Source organism: Lissotriton helveticus, chromosome 4_1 (genome assembly GCF_964261635.1).
Source record: "Lissotriton helveticus chromosome 4_1, aLisHel1.1, whole genome shotgun sequence".
NCBI classification, from domain to species: domain Eukaryota; kingdom Metazoa; phylum Chordata; class Amphibia; order Caudata; family Salamandridae; genus Lissotriton; species Lissotriton helveticus.
The window spans coordinates 319,482,670-319,502,327 of record NC_136063.1 but is presented as its reverse complement, the minus strand read 5'-3'; positions in this window follow the sequence as shown (position 1 = coordinate 319,502,327).

Genomic DNA, 19,658 nt, shown 5'->3' with positions numbered 1-19,658 from the left:
CGGGCATAGGTGGCAATTAAGGTCTCCCATGACCAGTATAGCAGGTACGTGTGCCGCCTTCCTAACTGTGGTTTCCTGGCCCAATCTGTCATCCAGTTCCCCTACGAGTGTGTTGTAGTCTCCCCCGCCCCATTGTTGTAAACGTTGAACATGGTCAACCTTAACCCCTTCCCCTTAAATCGTACGGCTTGAATGGCGTACGAGCTCCAGTCCGTGTTGGACCATGTGCCCTGAAGGTTCAGGTCTACATATATGGATAATCCTCCCATGGCTCTGCCCGATCTGGATTTTTGTGCCGGGACGAAGAAACATTTATACCCCTGAATATGAAAGGTACTATTATCGACCACCCATGTCTCCTGGAGGCTAATTATCTGGAAGCCACTAATATAGTGGCGCCACTCAGTGTTATTAAATTTGGATGCCAGACCCGCTATGTTCCGGAAGATAACTCTTACTTCTTCTTGAGCTTCCCCTGTTCCCCGCTAGTCCGAATACATTCCAGGGTTTCAACATGGCCAGTTTCCAACCCACTTTCGCCTATAAAAAGTTCAGTAGCTTTGGTCCTGGTCTCTATTATGTCTGCACCCCTACCCCACTGGAGGTGGTTAGCTGTGTCAACGGGCTTTGCGGCCCAGTTTCCACTGGTAAACCCCCTCTATTTGCATCGCCTGGACACGCCCTTCCCCATGCCCTGGTATTTCCATCCATAAGTCAGTCGTTAGTGTCCAGCGAGCTCAGGACCTCATATCTATTGCTTGTTGTAATTAAGTCGATATGGGGAACTGGTTCCCGACTGGACTGACCTTCGTCCATAGCACCAAATTTAAGTGGGGGGTTAAAAAACCGCAGCGGAACAACATTTACATAGTCGTGATGAATAATTGCTGATCCTGCCTGCCTCAAAATGTCGTTAACCAATCTAGGGGATCTAAAACTCACCACAACACAGTCACCCTCCATACTTTTCTTGGATTTACCCACTCATGGTACCCTTCTCACCATCTTGAAGTTATTGTGCAAATGATCACCCAGCACAGTTTTTGCGGAAAGGAAGTGAAGGGCTTTGTTTTTTAATGTGGTCCAGTGTTCTTCGCGACCATCCTGGGTTTTCGGAACATTTGCCAAAATTACTGAATATGGGCAAGCCTCCGGTGGATGGTGCAGTGAAAAAAATGTTTTAGTTGGTAGTTCCAGTGGACTTAGTCTCCCTACAGGCCCCCGAGGCCCTTGTTTTACTTCCTCCCTGGAACCTACAGCTGGGGAAGTTGTGGTAGATGCTACAATTTGGGCAGTATCCTGAGGCAAAGAAGTTATCATAGAGTCCACCAGATCGTTTACTCTAGTTGTGATCGTATTCAAAGAATGAGCCACTATTAAGTCATTCTCCGGTGGTGGACTTTTATGGTCTAGGAGATGTTTTTCTATGGCGTTTAATCTACCATCTATTTGCTCAAGTTTATTCATTAATGGCAAGATAAGGGACCTGAGGCTTTCGTCCATGAATCTCATTAGCTCAATCGTATTGCATCCCTGACTGGCCCCTGCTTCTTTAACCAACTGCTCATTTCTGCCTGGGGTTCTGCCTTCAGACACATTGAGTATAACCTTATTTGCTGCCCCCCCAACCCAGGTAAGGAATTTGATTTTCTAGGTTGTTTAGCTCGTTGCTGACTACCTTTGGGAGCATTACTCGCCGTTCTTTTACCTGTTACAGTCTTAGTCTTGCTCACCGGCCTGGCCCGCTGCTGCCTATTACGTGTTACCGTGGGCGAAGGAACTAAACTACTAACAGAAGATGGAGAAGGTGGAGCCGAGCTAATAGATAAACTATCAACTAAGACTGACCCATTAGTAGCCTGCGGGAGATGTGCAAGGGCAGATGGAACCGTCAGGCTGTGCATTGTCTCTGGGACTAATATTGGGGGTACAATGCGACAAGATGGGTCCAGCGAGCGCCTTCTCTCGACAAGTTCAATTTCTTTTGCCACTGCACTTTTGGCTAATTTAAGAAAGGCGTCTAAGGTTCCAACCCTCCTAGCCCCAGAGCACACTTTAGGGTTAGTTTTGATCATAATAGTAGAATATTACACCCCTGGTGTATATTATCGGGATCTCTACCCAGATGTGACTATACAAATGGCCGGGTTTAACAGTGCCTGGCAATATACAGAACCCTCCTTACTATTGTCTCTGATGCTAGTCCGCCTTGGATGTAAGAGGGGTTGCCCGTCCCGGCCTCTTCCTGCCCCGGACGGCCACAGTCAGTCCCGCCCTTGTCCCGGGCTTCTCCCGGGACGCTCCCGCACGCTCCCGCGTTGCGGCGATCGAGAGCTACTAAATAGTGCCTGAGGTAAACAAGGGCGTGGCCTCCAGCCGAACGCGCGATCAGGTGTGTCGGGTCAGGCAATGACTCCTGGTACTTGGAGTCCCTGCAGGGTTCGGCGGGTTCTTCCAACTAGCCCTCACGCCCCCAGTGAGCACACGCAACTCCCCGGACAACAGCGGCTCCCTCAGAGTTCCAAAACCGCGATGCGGCACCCGCGAAGCGGGTGCAGCGAGGTATGGGTCCGAGTCTCCTCTCACTGTGGCAACAAATCCAAAGGGCTCCACCCAGTCACAATATCACAGAGAGCCCCAAATGCGGTGGTAAGCAGGGGAGATTTAACTGTGCTGTGCGGGCGGGGATTCCAGCCAAACGCGTGACCAGGTGTGTCGGGTCAGGCAGGGACTCCTGGTACTTGGAGTCCCTGCAGCATTCGGCACGTTCTTCCAACGAGCCTTCACGCCCCCAGTGAGCACACGCAACTCCCCGGACAACAGCGGCTCCCTCAGAGGTCCAAAACCGCGATGCGGCACCCGCGAAGCGGGCGCAGCGAGGTATGGGTCCGAGTCTCCTCTCACTGTGGCAACAAATCCAAAGGGCTCCACCCGGTCACAAAATCACAGAGAGTCCCAAAATCACAGAGATAATGCTAGTTATTATCATCTTATTTTTCCTTTTTTTCACTACCAAAGGTAGTGGGGCGAAGTTCCTCTGCCTTAGCGGAGGAGCCGCCACTGAATACTTGGGGAATGTACAACTTTCACAAAAATATTCCACGCTGGATGATTTAACATACATACGCTTCCTTGAATAATTGGGGAAAAGTTGATCTGGAGTTGGAATAGTAATTTTGACCTTCCAGTGTCCACCATGCCCACTGCTGCCCTGTGGGCGCAATTCAGGGCAAAAAACACGAACAAGCCCACCGCACCGCTGTCTAATTCATTCTTATGTGCTGTTGGTCCTCCCACTGGACTGCTTCAAGTAAAATGCCAGCCCCAGCAGGACTCTTTCACTTCTGCTTTTCATGTGCCTGAGTTCCTTGAAGTAAGAGTGAGCATGAGTGAGCTGGTGTGAGTAGGTGCTGGTGAGGCAGTGTGCGAATGCACAAGCGTAGTGATGTGCAGTAGCGAGGGCCTTCAATGTACTGATTTGAGTTTGGTGGGACAATGCATTTTTAGATCATTGATATATTTGATTACATCTGATTGATAACAATTCAATAGAATAAATTACATCACATATAGATACAAACAAAAATTCATCCTCACCATGGCCCACACATCATTCCACATATAGTCCAAACTATATTCCAACTGTTCCTCTCTGACCGCTTATCTAAAACAACTTTGCGGAGTGAAGCTTGAATGTATCTGGCATATGTGTTTTTAATGTGATAAGTACGCATGTGTAAGTGTATGTGATTTGAGAGTGTGGTATGTCAATGATCTAAAAATGCATTTTTCTATAAAACAATAAAAAGAGATATATTTATATATTTTTGTACCTCTATCCTATGGTCTGAGAATGTATTTCGTTGTGGTTTAAGGCTAACCCAAATATTATTGGACCTTATGTAAGGCCTTTGTGACGCATCTAGTGAGATGCATCACGTTGTAAAGCCCTGCACTACATTATACCTGCGTCAGGCATAATGTATACAGGGTGGGCGTTCCGTCGCAAGGAAGCCCCGTAAAAGTGACGCAGTGAAATCTACAAGATTTCCCTGAGTCACTTTTACGGCCCGCTGCATCAAAACCTTACGCCTGCTTGTAGCAGGCGTAAGGAGTGACGCAGTACAGCAAGTATAGGCCGCCGCTGAGCAGTGCTGGAGTGCATGACCCCAGCACTGCGTCACCTATACTCTGACAGATGCGTAACGCATCTGTCTATCCTTGCGCCATGGTACACTGCATGGTGGCGCAAGGGGTTTCTAACGTCACGCAAAATAAGTGGCGTATCCCTGCTAATATGTAGGGATGCCCCAGTTATTGTAAATCTGCCCCTAACTGCGTAAAGGAAAAAATGGGCAAGCAACAATTAAAAATCAGCCTCAGTATTTGTGGCAATCTCACTCAAAACGCGTGCGAAGACGAACTGAGGAAACGAAGGAGGCAACGTAGATTTCATTCCCCATAACAATTCTCAATTTTATGTTTCCGACATAAACCTCAGCATAAATAGACTTGCAGAAGCCACATCAAAGTTTTCCAATCTTCTGTCCCGTTTTTGGGCCAATCATATTGTCAGGAATGGATGCGGTGCAGGACATGCTACTCTCATCAGGCCAAAACCACACAAAGCTGTATTCTGAATCTCCTGAACATTTGTGTCTTTAGGACAAGACAGGGATGGAGAGCTGTGCAGCGTGTGGGCACCACCTGGACAGGATCCTCGCATCTCAGAGGGACGTCCTTTGTTAAACCCCCGTGGAACATGCCCCATCTTACGATACGTGAAGACGGTGGCAGCTATCTTCAATGCTTTGAGTAGAAGATGCTTCTGAACCATAGCCTCTTTGCTGAGCCATCATGGTGCATAGTTATTGCAGCAGGAGCTGCTGATTAGAAGTCGAAGTTTCTCATCACCAGTTATTTTGAGAAGCCCGGCAAGAAACATCTTTCAATCCGAGAAGTATTCTTGCCCACACTTGTACAATGATATAGACTTGCACTTGTTTATCTATATAGGAGTCAGGAAAATGAACTCATATTTAGCATTTTATTCGTTTCACGAGTCTTCCATGAGGATGATGAACCCATATTTTGATATTTACTAGTTCTCACAAAAAAATATCATCAGAATTGTGATCTCGTATTTTCACTTTTGCTGGTCCTAGAAAGGAGTCATCCATCAGAACTATGAAATCTATTACGCACCAGTCAGTAGAATCACAGCTGACATTAACTATCAGTTGTTCCTAGAACAAGCGAGTAGGCAAACCACATAGTATTAACAGAAGCTCTTCCAGTTCCAGTTACCAACCAGTAAATTGAATGCAATTGATACCATGGAAAGATATAGCATAATGTTGAAAGTAGCTATTGTAGCAAACCGTCTATAACTCTTGTTCGCAGGTACAATATCAACTGTGATTGCAGCTCAGGCGAATATAAAGTTCAATTCCAGAATAGAGCGTGGGAGATGCACAGTGTCATCCGATACATCAAATAGAGCATCAGACGGTAACAGTCACTTTCAGTGTCATAACCACACTAAGCGTCTTCTGTTTCCTTTAGATATCAACGCTGATCAAGCCCCCTTGCCTGATAACAAGGGTCTCACGTTCTTTTTCCCTTTCCCCAGATCTACTTCTAACCTGCTTGTTGTTAGTGTAAATCTGGCGGTGGTTGTAGATGGTATGATGTGTTATTCTGTGTTTGGACTGCGCTAATAAACAGAATTGATCCTAAATTTGGCGGTAGGCTTCACACTGGTCCCACTGGGCCTGTATTGCAAGGTTAATGCATACTGGCACTTACTCCTTTTAATATGCATGAACATTTACACCAATCATAGTCTTATATGATGCATGCTTCTACTATTTGCAGTAAATATGGCATACATTTGCATTTGCACAGGAATTTCTGTATGGCCTTCAATTAAAATGTTATTTGTGGAAGAGACTTCCATACTTGCAATGAAATATGCAATGAAAATATCGCACATTTACTGAAGCTTCTTTGTCACTAAAAGCAAGAGCAAAATGTGGGTTTGAACAACAATTGTGAAGGTTTTGTAAGTTCCTAAAATGTTAGGGGCCGATTCACAGAATTAACTTAAGACAAAATCCTAAACTTACTACTTTTGGTATTCACAGAAGGCATTTAGTAGTAGTAAAGTTAGGATTTTGTCTTAAGTTTGACTTAAGACAAACTTAAGACATACTTAAGACAGACTTAAGACACATTTAAGACCAACTTAAGACAGACTTAAGACCGACTTAAGGCAAACTTAAGACAAAACCCTAACTTAAGTCTGTCTTAAGTCTGTCTTAAGTTTGTCTTAAGTCAAACTTAAGACAAAATCCTAACTTTACTACTACTAAATGCCTTCTGTGAATACCAAAAGTAGTAAGTTTAGGATTTTGTCTTAAGTTAGTTCTGTGAATCGGGCTCCATGGATGCTGTGGTTGTTCAACTGCTTCCTAGTGACAGCCCCGTGTTTATCCTGTGGGATCAGACACGTTCCCATGTCTAACACTAAACTTGCAACTGAAGATAGTCTCAAATGTCCCGTGCATCATTTTCCACATTCATATTTTGCATTTGTAGGCTCACATATCTGTATATAGAACCCGAATCAATGGTCTGGAACAAACTACCTGACATGTAAACTATCTCCAGTTTTTACTAATGTTAACATTTTTGACGGAAACAAACCTGTAGAGGAAAACTACTCGGAATTGTGTAATCAAATCACTAGGGTTCTTGATTTGGTCATTCCGGTGAAAAAACTCAGGAATAAACGCCTGCCTCCTGCTCCTTGGTTCAATGAGAATTAAAAAAAATTAAGAAAGGGCTGTAAACTAGCTGAAAGAAAATGGAGGAAGTGCTATGCGGATGATGAAAAAACAGCAATGAAGTTAATGTGGGGCAATTACAAAAGGGAGATCGCTTTAGCAAAAGCGGATTACTATGCTAATACAATTCTAGAGGCATCCAACAAAGCTGGAAGTGTTTTTAAAATAGTAAAGGATCTGTCCAAGCCCAATTGTTTAACAAATAAGACCACTGCAACCCAAGACTTATGCAATAATCCAGCAATCTTCTTTGAGGAAAAAATGACCAAAATTAGTAATGATCTTGCAGTAGGTCAGGAGGGCAAGAGTGGTAGTGGGACCAGTGTGGCATTACAGTTGCCAGTCCATCATAAGGATGAAGGGTCAGGCTTGGCCAGGCTTGCAACTTTAGATCTCTTTAATATCCCCTCAAGGAAGAATTTCACAAACTTGCTCTGAGCACCGCATCTGGATCCCCTATGGACCCCTCCCGCATAGGTTTTGGAAGAAACATGGCGAGGAGCTTTTTCCACAGCTCCACCAGATTTGTTGCAATCCTAGTGGGACAATTCCTACATGCTGAAAACAGGCAATTGTGTTACCTTTGCTGAAAAAAGCTACTCTTGACCCCTAGTGGCCAAACAACTATCGGCCTGTCTCCCTTCTCCTCTACCCTGTGAAAATCTTAGAACGCCTGGTCAGTAAATCACTTTCACAATTTCTGAAATCTGACCAGTCTGGAAGACGTACAATTTGGCTTCCACCTGGGCCATGGCATGGAGACTGCTTTAGTGACAGTTCTGGACGAGCTTAGAACCCGTAAAGACAGTGGCCAGTCAGCGATATTGATCCTACTGGTCATGTCTGCTGCGTTCAACACAGTCACCCATAAGATTCTTCTGAGACGGCTCACAGATATTAGGTTGGAGGGCACGGTATTAAACTGGTTCAATCGTATCTTGCGAACAGGCAGCAAGCAGTGGCCCTTCCCCCTTTTCTATCCAAATTTAAATCCATCCAGAATGGTGTCCCCCACGGCTCATCAATCAGTTCGATTCTTTTTAATATCTACATGAGTCTGTTGATTCCGATCATCAAGTCCTACAAAATCAACCCAGTGAACTATGCAGATGATAAGCAGTGTATTTTTTCTTTAGAGGGCAACCAGTCTATATCACTTAATAGCTTCAACGAATGCATTCAAGCTACCGTCAGATGGCTTTCGGACAATGCCTTGCAGTTCAACAGGGAAAAGACTGAAATTCTATACTGCACGGCCAAGAAAGTTCCTTGCCCACTCCTGGCTAACTTACGGCCCACGCTGTCTGATGAGCCCCCAATGCCTTCTGAGGCTGTGCGCAATTTGGCAGTTGTTTTTGATAATAAGCTGAGTCTAGAAAAATCATGTGAATAAAACAGTTGGTACATGTTTTTCCCTCATTAAAGCTCTGCGTAAATACTTCCCATGCTGCCCATGACTGCCAGAGCCCTTGTGGTGAGAAGTGTTATTGTGAGCCGCCTGGACTATTGTAATACACTGTTTTTGGGTGCCCCTAACACTTTGATCATAAAAGTCCAAAGAATTCAAACTATAGCTGCAAAACTAACCCTAAAGAAGCCATGTGGAGCCTCGGCCTCTTTGTCCCTTAAAAAGCTCCACTGGCTTCCAGTTCACAGAGAATTCAGTTTAAATCACTCTGTATTGTCTTCAAGGCCCTGCATGGTCTGGGACCGGCACCATTGCAGAAAAAATTTGCTTGTTACGCGCCCTCAAGAAGCTTGCATTCTTCAGCAGCTCATTTGGTCAGCACACCTAGAATCAGAACCTCCAGGTGTGGAGGTAGAGCGTTTAGCTGTGCGGCTGCCTGTCTTTGGAACGATCTCCCACCCATTCTTCGTGAAATAGAAGAATTTGTACCCTTCAGGAAGATGCTTAAAACGTGGCTCTTCCCAAGGGTGTAACTCTGTATATTCATCATTATTGGTAAATATGTGCATACTAGGGAGCTAATCTGCAGGGCCAAGATACCCGTGGGGTGATAGTACACTTTATAAGTTTGCAATACCATACTTGCATATGCAAATGGAACTTTTTATTCTGGTTCTGTTTAGCTCTAGTTTTAAGGTTCTACTTAAAAGTGCTATTACAGTCCTACTAGAAGTAGAACATCCCTGCAGAGAAGTGAAGGTACTGTCCATTGTTTGTATAAAATACCAAATGCGATGCAGTGTGTGCAACGAAATTCGTTTTATTTATTTTTATGTTTACTTACCTGTTAAACTCCGTAATCCATACATTACTGCCCCCCACCCTGCTCCTCCCCCTCCCCACGTCACCCCCTGGCAGGTACTCCCACCACCGGCCGTGGCTGTGTGGCAGGGCTGCCAATGCATACCTGTTGAGAGGTGCTGAGACTGCCCATTGTTACAGCAACATATCGGATCAGGCGTGGTATATAATGCATACATAATATAAAAACCTGACTAAGAAATTTTGGTATTATAACTATAACATTAAGTAAAGCTTAATTGAGTAAAATAGTTTGTGAATCCAATCTTTTACAATCTGGCGAATAAAATACTACTGAAATAGAACCATATAATGAGGCCTCACTGCACTTTGCTCGTCATCAGATGATAATGTTGTGCTGCAAATAAGCTAACCTTCCAATATTTAGTTATTATGGTTAAGAACAAATACCTGGCAGTGATCACCACAGCAGATTTTACAAAACTAGTTCCTGTAAGAAAATATGCAGACTGTTGGACTTGGCCCTCTCTGCAGGGTCACCCCTAAACTTTTTACCTTCACCCCTTGTTTTCTGAACCTGTTTTTGTTTGCCTTAGGACTTTGCAAACTTTACAACTGCTATTAACCTGTGCTAAAATGCACGTGCTCTCTTTAAACATGGTAACATTGGCACATTTAATTTACTTGTAAGCCCATAGGAAAGTGGTACTACATGTACTCAGGGCCTGTAAATTAAATGCTGCTAGTGGGCCTGCAGCACTTATTGTGCCACCCACTTAAGTGGCCTTTTTGAGCATGTCTCAGCCTGTGTATGCAGTTTGAAACTACTGTTTCAACCTAGCAAAATATTTATTTTACCAGGCCTAAACATCTATTTTTGATACATTTACATCACCCCTAGAGTAGGACCTAAACAGCCCCTAATGTGGGACCTAAATGGCCTTATGGCAGGGTGCATGGTATTTAAAAAGTTGAACATGTGCTTTTTAGTTTTAAAAGTCCTGGTAATGAAAATCTCCTAAATTCATTATTCACTATTGCAAGGCCTACCTCTCCCATAGGTCAACGTATTACACGTAATAAATTATGACTTCTGATTGAGAATAGGTAGAAAAGTCATGTTTTGTGTCTGAAGAATTATAATTTAAAATCCTCTTCTATAATAAAGTTGGATTTTAAGTCACACTTCTGAAAATGCTATTTTTAGAAAGTTGGCATTGTCTTGTCCTAATCATTTGGTGCCTGCAGCCTGTTCCTTGATCACATAACTAGGTGTAGTTGGTCTTTATGTATTCCTCCCAGACAGAGTCAGAATGAGGGTCTCAGTGTTAGCAGGATGGGCCATCCAGGCTTAATGGGGTGACGAAGAGGAGTTGTCACCTCCCACAATTGCACATCAAAGGCGCTGGCCCAGCTCACACACAAAGGACTTCACACTAGTCTATCATGCCCCACACAGACTGGGGCCAGGGCAGGGAGGCAGGAAATTCCAGACACCTCTGTAGGGGTAAACTCCAGAAGCTTCTCTCCCTTCAAAGTGGACATCAGGTATAACAAGCATTGACAAAACCAATACATTGCACCAATGCAAGAGCTATTGGCTTTGCCAATGTGTTTTAGCCTTGCTGTACACCAGCGTGACTGCTGTTCAACATGGCTAAAAGTTAGTGTTGTAGAGGAGAGTAGAGTGGGGAATAGTGGCGTGGTATAGAGTGGAGTGGTGTACAGTTGAGTGATGTGGAGGAATGTTGAGTGGAAGGGAGTGGAGGGGCATGAAGTGGAGGGGCGTGGAGTAGAAGGCGTGGAGTGGAGGGGCATGGAGTGGAACGGCATGGAGTAGACAGGCATAGAGTGGAGTGAAATGGCAGAGTAGAGTGGCAGAGTGGAGTAGAGAGGTTTAGATGGGAGTGGTGTAGAGTGGAGCGTCTTAAAGTGACGTGGAGTGTCATAGAGTGAAGGGTTGTAGATTATCATGGAGTGCCATAGATTGGGGTAGAGTGGCAGAGAGTGGAGAGGCATAGATTGAAGTAGTGTCGTAGAGTAGAGTGGAGTAGAGTGAAGGAGTGTAGAGTCATGGAGTGGAGTACAGTGGAGTAGAGAGGAGTGTTGTAGAGATGGGGTTTGGGCGAATGGAGCGGAGGGACATAGAGTGGCATAGAGTGGAGTAGAGTGTCATAAGGTGGAGCTGGGTAGAGTAGAATTGAGTGGCATGGAGTAGAGGGTCATATAATGGAATAAAGTGTTATAGGGTGGAGCGCCGTAGAGTGAAGTGGTGTAGCCCAGCGTGGAGTAGAGTGCCGTGGAGTGGCGTAGTGTGGAGTGAAGTAGAGTGAAGCAAAGTGTCATAGAGTAGAGCACTATAGATTGGAGTAGAGTGGAGTGGTTTAATGTAGAGTGGAGTAAAGTATTAGAGAGAAGTGGTGTAGAGTGGAGTAAAGTGGAGCAGAGTGGCATAGACTGGAGTGGTGTCGAGTTGCATAGAGTGGGATGGCATGGAGTGGAGTAAATTGGCATAAAGTGTCATAGAGTGGAGTGGCATAGAGTGTTATGGAGTGGAGTTTCAAATTGGAGTATCGTGGAATGGAGTGTCATAAGGCGGAGTAAAGTGGAGGGTCTAAGAGTGAAGTCAAGGAGAGGGGAGCGTAATGGTGTAGAGTGCCTAGAGTGGAGTAGAGCAGAGTGGAGTGGAGTAGACTAGATTGGTATAGAGTGGAGTGTATTAGAGTAGAGTGGCATAAAGTGGAGTGGAGTGGAGTGGAGCAGAGAAGAGTGACGTACCATCGAGTGGCATAGAGTGGACTGACGTAGAGTGGAGGAGTAGAGGGTGGTGGAATAGAGTTGAGTAGAGTGTCGTAGAGTAGAGTGGCATAGAGTGGAGTGGAGTACAGTAGTGTTTGTCAGGTGACAGCGTCCTGTTTCAGCAAACTGAGAAATTTGTGGACATTTTGACATCTGCTGCCAGAGGATTGCCTCCAAGTCATAGTCCATGCCACCGTGACATCTAGGCTGGACTATGCCAATGGCCTTTACTTGGGCCTGCCAGTGTACCTAGTAAAAAAACTACAGATTGTACAGAATGCGTCTGCGAGACTGATTAGACGTGTACCATTTCTTCATCACATCTCTATGCATATCAAAGAGTTCCACTGGTTGCCGGTGGCAAGAAGAATTGAGTTTAAGGCCTTGACTTTGGCATTCCAGTCAATCCATGGTAATTGCCCTAGTTACCTGAAACAACAGTGATGCAGCTACAAGCTGAATCGTTTGTTGAGGTCCAATTCTCAAAATCTGCTCTGAACTCCACTAGTAGATCTTTCACGGTCGGGGCTACCAAGTTATGGAACTCCCTGCCTAACAACATTCGCCATATTGAATCACAGCCAACATTTAGGAAAGTGGTGAAAACGTGGCTTTTCAGACAAGGCTAATATTCTCAGGGTTTTCTGCTGCTGTGCAATCTCTGCGGGCCGCCTATCGTTATAGCGTCGGGACAACTCTGTTTGAGGCAGCTGTTTGCGCTCTATAAATGTCGGTATTATTATTATTATTATAGTGTAGAATGGAGTAGAGTGTCATAGAGTGGTGTTCTGTAGAGTGGAGTACGCATGGTGTGGTAGTGCATTCCCATTTCAATTGAAGTGACCATGATATTTGCCTAGACATACAGTTTTACTGATGAAACTATACAGCGGACAAACGAAAATATGTTGAAATGGCATCACCTATTATATTGATTTGTTTTGATTGTATTAAAGTATGTGTTTCCACTACACTTCATAATTACAAAAACATGTGCTTCAATTGTGCTTTCCTAATTCTGATATGTTCGGTAATATTTTCACAGTTCATTTACAGCTATTTAAATTTTGTTGTAAGCTAGAAAAAAATAACATCCTACAGCCTTTTCTCCAGCATACCCCCAGTAGCCACAAGACTGTCACATAAAACTCTCACTTTGAAGTTAAAGAAAGAAAAGTAATAACCAAGCTCCCTCAGAATTCAGAGCATGACACCGTACCTCTCGCTTTGAATGCACACCAAATGTGATAAAATAAGAAAAAAATGTAAAGGCCTGTTTACAGAAACCAAGCTATTGTGGAAAAATACAAGGAGCATGTAAGAGAGGTGGTAAGGAGGCTATGGTCCGTGAGAGGGACAAAGACATGCTGGTCAGCCTAAACCACATAAAGCCAGCAAACAGAAAGCAAGCAAATGTGAGTTACAACCAACAAGGGCAATGATAAGCAATGGACATACTGCATCCCTAGGGAAGCTTTCAGAATGTCCCTAAGAAGTCTACTCAAACTGTGTGGTAAGCTCTGACCTAAAAAGGAGACCCTCAGACCCACTCTTCAGTACACTCCTGGACTTGTGGATGCTACAGCAAAAGGATGCCCTGCTGCCTGAGGCCTGCCCTGCTCACAGAGAAACAAAACTGGACTTGCACCCTTCATCCCCGGCTGAGTGACTCCAAGGGTCAACTGACTGACCTGTTCTGAGCTATAGGGACATAAGCTCCAGAGGCTTACATGCAACTGCCCATCTAATCTGCAATTGGACCTGTATGAGTCCTAATGGCCTCTACTCATATGAGTTCCTGATCCCCAAGATGTGCCTCCCAGTTCCTTGACCCTTGGGTCTTCCTGTCACTAACAGGCCACTTTGTGCCAAGATCTTGCCACTCAAGCTGAGCTCCGGTGAACCTGGACTGCTTTTGTGCCAGGCTACCAGAGGGTTAAGCACAGGTTAATTTAGTGACTTTTTGTGGTTTACCCTAACGAGGATTTTGGCTGTTGCCTGAATAGGGTTTCAAAATCCCAAACACCTCTCCCCCCCACCCATTCATTGCAAGCTGTAGACGGACCTGACGTCTCAGGTTGAATTTCCCAATACCTGGTGATCGCTACGGCGTCGCCCAACCCCTCCATTCCACCGGCTGGTAATGAAAAGTAAAAAAAAAAATATTCGCAGTAGAACAGACGATCCTTGAAGTGAATGGATGGTGTCGGCCAACACCTCCACAAGTAGAACACAAGGAAGCAAATCACTACACTTCTTTGGTACTAGGCTGTCAGATCCCCTCCTGTCCTGATGAAGACCCGCTATAGCTGCTTACGAATCTGCACTACATCTTAGGGTCGAAACGTCAACGTTGCTAGTCCAACTTATCCACGCAATTCCACAACTAGCATAAGGAAATATTATACCCTGCTCTGATTTATGTATCTAATGTGGGACATGTGTGTAAAATTCTGTCCTTTCGTGTAAATATGTGTTACATATGTTATTTGTGTACAGCACCTTGTCACTTAACACGATAAGTCACATATTGCTTCACAGTCCACGTGCTTTATTGTTTTTGGACAGGCTTATATATTTTGATTGATTAATCTAAAGAGTAAAAAGAAATTCATCTTCTGAACCTCTTCTTTTCAATGTTGTGTGTTTGTGTGTTCCCTTCATTCAATGGTTAATGTAATATCAAAGTAATGTATTAAGTACAGCAGAAACTAAGTTTACGTGACTCCCGACAGAACCATTTTTTTTGTTTTACCCTCCCCCACCCAAATAACACAATTTATCACACAAATATTTTTAAGGACAGGATTAGTGCGATGGATTTATAGGGAAAGAGTAATCCATTATATTTGCTTGATGTGAAATGCCGAGACAAGTTACTCCATACAGAGAAGAAGGCAGCAGCAGTAGTCTGGGTGCTAAAAATATCATAGCTCAGTATGAGACACAAATGTAACATAACAATGAATCACAAGCCCTTAAGGAAAATTTGAAGAAAGATTTGAGTTCCGCCTTGAGTCACAGTCGTAATTGTCATCAATCTGCAGAAGCAGCACTTATTTTTTGGTGGAGTACACTACATGAGTGGAAAAAACAGAAGGCTCTTTGTCAAGGTTGTTTGAGGAGGTCATCATTGAATGAGTATGAGAAAGCAGAGGAAGATGTAGTAGGATCTTGTGAGAGTCTGCCTGGTTATGGAAGGGGCCCTCTCTGAAAAGGAATGGGAAAGAGAATTAGATGGTGCTGAGGTTCTGCAAGAAGTAAGGAAAGCTATATTAGAGAAGCAAAATCACAAAAGAAACTTGAGTGGTGAGTGCAAATTGTTTTAGATGGTGAATTGTTGTAAGGTACTCATCGATGTAATATAAGTAATGTTGTTTAGTGGTACTCATCTGATGCCACTGAGAACTATAGATGAGAGAGTACTAGGCCGAGCATACATCGGACTTTAATGCATCAATTGGACCAAAGAGTAGGGAAGGAGTAACTCTTGGTGGCCAGGTCTAAATTTGGATGTGGAAAAGATAGTTCATGGATGGATGAGTTGTGCTTAGGGAATCAAGGTGTGAAAAGTTAGAATACATTCTGTGGGATGTAGGAAACCTGCACCAACAGGTTGGGAAGAGGATGTTTTTGCTATTGTGGGTTCCGTCTAGGTGGAAAACTCAATGCCATATTTGCAGTGGATGTGGTAGAATCAGCTGTACACATTCCTACACACACGTAAAAAAAATAAGTACAGCAAGGCTTGCCTATCTCAGACTGTGAAAAGGTGCAGCACACAACACTACATAAAACCTCGCTCTTGTACACACACGCACACATACACACACACACACACGGGCACACGAATATATACAGTCGCAGCAGTATAGAATTTACACAGAATAGGTGTAGCACTGGTGCAAGGAATCCATCCAATTGCGTTTTTCCCTAATTTAATTTCGATTTACCTTTCTGATTATTTGGTTTTTATTCTGCTTTGACTGTAGCCTACTGAGTAATCTTCAAACACGTACTCCATTTAAAATATGTTTTTTCATTTCATACAGTGAAGCTCTTGCTAATGCAAGACTTTCCTGATCCTGTGTATAGTCAGTAGGGTGACAATGGGCAATGTATAGATATTTAAGAACTGCTCCATTCTAAAACAAATGTGTAGGTCCAAGTCCCTTTGTTCAGTTGCATTTGGACTGGTATGTTCCTGTGGTAGAAAATACATTTTATCATAGCTCCTTCAAACGGCTTTCATGAAGTTTGACACAACTGCATAGGCAGCCAGTCCCTCTGTTCTGGACCTGTCTCGTGTAACGCAACATGACTAAATCTTTGCCAAACGTCAGTGGCAGCTGACAACATATTCACATTCTATAGCCAGGTTGGCCTGAAAGGACTAAATTGTCAGTCAGATTTCACTAGTTATTTTAATTTCCACAATTATCATGAACAGGAAGAATTTGTATAAAGGGCACTGCTCACTGGTGAGGCATCTTTGCGCTAGGAACAGAACAAGCATGACAAAGAAAGCAGAGGCACAAACAACACTAACAGAACAAGAAAATCTTCAAGGCCTTCCAAAAGGATGAATGAGAACCTATGGGGGACGCCCTCCTTATAACTCTTCAACTGCTGCTTGTATCTAGAAAGATCATTAATATCATAAGACGAACAGAATATGTCTTCACTCTGCTTAAGACGAAGACAGCTAGTCAGTGGGATCTACATAGCACTTATTGAAAGATTTATGCAGAACATTTTTGGGAAGCTTTTCTTATCCAAGGAATCTGAGGGAGTCTTATTAAAATGTAAAAAAAATCATCAGATATGGGAATTAAAATGAGAGAAGCCTCCATATTAGCAATCATTCTGATAGGGTCTACTTTTCTCCAAGCCCGCAATAACATGGGATTGTGATATCGCAAAGGACGCTTCTTGTTCCAAACTTGAATATTGAACCTTACATTAAAAATGATGGTCTGATCAGGGGATAAAAGCAAAGGTCAATAAGCTTAATTGGGTCAACGGGATCCAGATCTCCTCTAAAATGTGCCCTTTAATATGCGTAGAGACAGGTATGATATAAGATAAAGCTTAAGAAATTATTAAATCAAATAATTGTTGTGCCATTGCCTCATACCCAATGTCAAGAACATATTAAAATCACACAGTTTAAGGCAATTTAAGATGCTGAAGGAATGCTGAAAATTCATATTAAAGAGACAACATTCCTTCCTATGCATCTATCTTACCAAGAAGAAAACTTATAACCACACCTTCTCAGGAATGGCCCCCAGGATTGGAATGCCTTGCCCCCAAAAAGAAGATAGAACCCTCACACGGCATACTTCAAAAATGAAGTGAAATGGATTCTCCTGGCCAAATTCACTTGAACTATTAGATGCAGTCTTGTAGATATTTGTTATGCTGTAATAGTTACCACAGTTGGACTAATATAACTAATTGTATCTTGTATATATATATGCCTATTTCCTATATTTGTTGTAAATTGCTCTAATACCCGCAAGGGTCTTGTTGGAGCTATATAAAACCTTCAAAATAAAAATAAAATATAAAATAAGGACGTAGAAGCTAAAACTTCTTGTCACAATTTGAAAGAGATGGATTAATGTTTGAAAATAGTAAATATGTATAGTCAAAATGAATGTGCAATGCGATAAACTAAATCATAGAAAATGTGTATTATTTGCATAGGTTTTTTAGGACTGGATCAGATAAATATACTGTGGCAAACATTAAGGCTTTTGAACATAATCAAATAAGTAAATTCATGTTTTATAAAAAATGAAAAAAATAAATCAATAGAGTACCTCTGATCTAGATTTTCCATTAAAATGTGACACACCAGTGGAGGTACTGGTGTTTTGGAGTGCTCCTTGGCACTGTACCATCTTTTGCCCAACACTCCCATTTTTTCTTTTACTTTTCTTAGATCCCAGATAGCCTTGCTCTTTTCCTCCCATGCATCTTCCAGTTTCATTATTTTTTGTAAATAGTGTTTCAGGATTACAAAGAAACAAGGCGGTAAAGGAGATTTACCCTCTTTCCATTGTTTTGGCTATTATAGTAGCATGGAACTTATTTACCAGTTCTTATTTTGTTCAGACTAACTTGTATATATCTCTCAAAAGTTACCTTTTCTTCAAATCTCTTCCATCTAGTCTTTTCCGAATACCCCCTCCCATTAACTCTGCTCTCACTTGTAGCAAGAGGCATGGATGTATGACGGTACAACGCATACATTTAAATCGCGGTACATTACATCTCGGTTTTTACAACACAAGTCATTACAACGACTTGCGTTGGAGGACGCTGGACTTAGGAGTAGTATAATTTACTATTCCAACTCCAGTCTACATACAGTAGGGAAGGTGTTGGATAGTAAATTATACTATTCCTTGTCCTAGAGCGCCATCTAGCGCAAGTCGCTGTAACGACTTGCGTTGTGAAAACCGCACTGTAATAGCATCGCGATGTAATCCCCGCCTTGTAAACAATGTTTCCCCACTATACCATGACTTACAATTCACAGAACAAACTGTTCATATCTTCTATACGTTCTATCTACCTACAGTGATTTATTTGTCTGTGAGTGATGACTTTGTTGTATCACTACAGCCATCTGCACACACAAGAGCATTAGCCATGTCCTCTACCACCTACACACCGAACAGCCTCTCATGGCACAACTCCCGGCACACAAAACAGCACTCCACATCAACTAAAGATGATTTACAGAACACAAATGTATTTGGTTACTGTGCATTGATCCCTCACTGCTCAAAGAATGACTCCCATCACAGTCAGAATAAAGGGGGTGGCATCAGTGCTGGTTCCTGACATTGCGTTACATTTCTGGGTTGTGGTACATTTCTTTACAAAGCCACGCAAGGCGCCGCAAATTGCTCCTTAAATTTCTTTGTAAATATGTGCTAGAAGTTTGTGTCGTGGCTGTGCTACAGAAGTGATACAACCACTACACAAAATGTTCGTAAATCTGACCTCGGCCCCTCCTTAAGCAAGGAATCCAAGAGAGACTACTCAAAATATGCGAAAGTATCAGCTATGGAATAAAAATGAGTGAAAGAAGAGAGCAGCCTCGATAATATCGCTAAGTCGAGCGGGACTACTTCTTTCCAAGCCCACTATAACATGGACTGGTGATATCACAAAGGGAGCTTCTTGTTCCCAAGCTGTATAGTGAACCCTATATTAAAAATGATGGTCTGACCAGGGAAGAAAGAAAAGTTTGATAAGCTGAACTGAGTCACCAAGGACCCACACCTCACCTAACATGTGTCTTTTATTATGGGTAGAGACCGGTACGAGCTGGGATAAACCATATGAATTCATTAACTCAAGCAATTGTTGTGCCACTGCATCATGCTCATTCTCATCATGCCTATTAAAATTGCGCAGAATTGGTAATTTCTGATGGTGAAGGTGTGTCTGGAATTTTAGGTCAACAAATTCCATCAATAAATAAATAAAGAGATGATTCAGAGAACGTTAGGCATCTGGAGGTAAGTGCTTCAAAGTTCTCCCCAAGTATGAATCAACAATGGTGCAGTTTAAATGTTCCCTGTGAACAAGGACAACCTCCCTGTCTTTAGAAGACAAGCTAATAATGTGCAGTATTAGTATCTGATCTAATACTCAAATCCCTATCTGTACAAAATACAATTTGTATGATTTAGTTCATCACAGTGCACATTCATCGTGAAGTATACATGGTTGTAAATGCATTATAATGCACTTGTAAT